Source organism: Chlamydotis macqueenii, chromosome 3, assembly GCF_036417535.1.
Source record: "Chlamydotis macqueenii isolate bChlMac1 chromosome 3, bChlMac1.mat, whole genome shotgun sequence".
NCBI lineage: Eukaryota > Metazoa > Chordata > Aves > Otidiformes > Otididae > Chlamydotis > Chlamydotis macqueenii.
Window position 1 is genome coordinate 57,323,768 of NC_141558.1, and position 2,382 is coordinate 57,326,149.

Sequence of the window (2,382 nt, forward strand, 5' to 3'; positions counted from 1 at the left end):
TGGGATGAAAACTGTGTGGGTCCAAGTTGTGGATAAAAACCATGGATTACTGTTACTTTTATAATCTATATTAGACCTCTGATTTTGCTAATGGAAAGAATCCTACCCAAGGAAACTGTTAGATAATTTTTTAGTTTCTTTTAATTTTGCAGCCTTATTCTTTCAGTGGGGCAGCCCCATTCCTGCTATTAGTCATAGCCCAAATAAACCAGAGAAGTCGTACTCGTTTTTATGCCAGCACAGAATTTGGCCTCAGATACTTTGATAAAAATATTTGGAAGCATTTTGACAGCCAATGTGCAGCAACTTGAAAATCTGGTTCACTTTTGAAGTGCAAACTACCATGGAGCCAGTTCTCTCACTCGCAGAGTGATATTGGTGCTGTTTAGTAAGTGTAGGAGAAGGCAGGGAGTAGGGAAGAATTTCCAAATGACATTCTTATTGAAGCAAATTGTCAGAGGAAGGAATAGTAACTTTTACTATAATAAAGGCACATTCTTAATGCTCTGAGTCACCAATAAAGTTAGAAACAACATCCATAGGCAGTGTTAAATAACATATCTTAACATTTTGTTTTCTTCAGTGTAACTGATAATTAGCACAGTGTAAGAGTTAGAATTACAGCTGTTAGGTAGTTTTCTAACTTAACACATAAACTTAAAATAGAGGGCACACAACATTTTAAAAGTTTGTTGCTGACATATTTGGATATGAAAAACCTGCTGAGCCTTGATTCATCTGCAAGACTAGCAGTGTTTTTGCTTAAGTACTGCTCAAGCTATAGCACAACACTCCCAAACTTTTTTTTCTTAATAAAACTAACAAATGCTGCTTGTTGCAGTTACACAAGACTGTAGCTTCCTGGCTGATTCTTCCATATCATTCTGTGCGTAAGGGCTCCGGATCTATACATTCTCTCTCTAGTAAGGAATGGAGTCCTCATATTAGACAATTAATCACTGATGCTTCTCTTAGCCTGACATTGAAATACCAGAAGGTAGGGAAATGAAAACTGATCTTAGAATGCATGCTCTGCTTTCAAAGGTAAAAATGTGTCATAGGCTTTAATTACTTCCTAGTAAAAAATAAATGCATAAATTTCTAAGCATAATTGCAGCTGTTTCTTTCTAAATACATCTCTGAAAAAAAAAAAAAGAGTAGTTATAATAACAATTAGTTTATTTTAAAATGCACATTGTGCAAAAGAAAACCTTTTTGGAGCTTATTTGATTTTTTTCAAGTTTCGATAAGCCAATCTGAAGTGTTTTGGATGGATCAAAATTAGAAGAGGAGAAATTTATTGTGTAAAAATGTTGTATTTTTACCATAAACATGGATTTTGCACATACCTGCTTAAACACAGTTGCACGCTAACCCCATATAGTATTTATCTTGTTTAAAACTTGTCAGACTGAAAACAGGATTGTTGAAATACTAGCCTACTGTCACTGAGCAGTATGTTACTAATACGATGCCACATTTACCTCATTTTCAGAAGGAAAATTACTTACAGAATCCAAACAGGCTGTTCACGTGTTTTAAACCTGCCCTGTAAAATGCTGATGCAGTCAAGAAACATTTTCATGCCTTATGCAAGCTCTGGGTAAGCAGTTGGATTCAGTCTTTAGTCATGGACTATCTTTTTGCTTAAAAAATACATTCTTAAGAGTTCTTCATACCAATTTACATTCTGCTGCTTGATGTCCAGAAATTGCAAGGACAGGGGTAGATTTACATTTCACTGTGTTTACCAACTCATAATAAAATGTTTACCATATTTCCATTTGTTATTAACTTTATTTCTAATGCTCTCCTTTTCCTACCAAATTTGATAATTTGAAACTGACTTGTGGAAACAACTGAAGATAAAATTGGACCTGGAAAATGTGCTCTTATAAGAAGTCGTTTCGGTAATGCTTTGCTGAGCTATAGCAGTGAAAGATTAATTCTGATGTATTTAAATTACTTACATGCGAAATGCTGAAATCTGTTTTTCTTCAGGGCTTTTAATTTTGCATTCTTAAAAATGTAATTAAACAGTACAGTCATCTTTGTTATGTAACTAACCATCTGAGTCCAAATAACTTTTTAAGGTATTTGTTAATTCTTTTGACTGAGGTAGAGATGAGAGTAATAGGTACTGAAAAAAAAAAGAAAAGTCTTTTTTTTCTGAGGAGATTGTCCAAGCTGAAGTTTGTCTTAATTCCATGATAATTCAATGAGAAATCTTCCCCTGCCCTCATCTTTTTTCTTTTATCTATTTTAAGGTGAAGAATTCCCTTTAAAATAGTGTTGATTTGAATGACAGGAGGTCATGGTAGTGAGATGACAGACCACAGCCTTTTCAGTGTACAGACTTCTGGCACAACTAGAGTGCTAGCC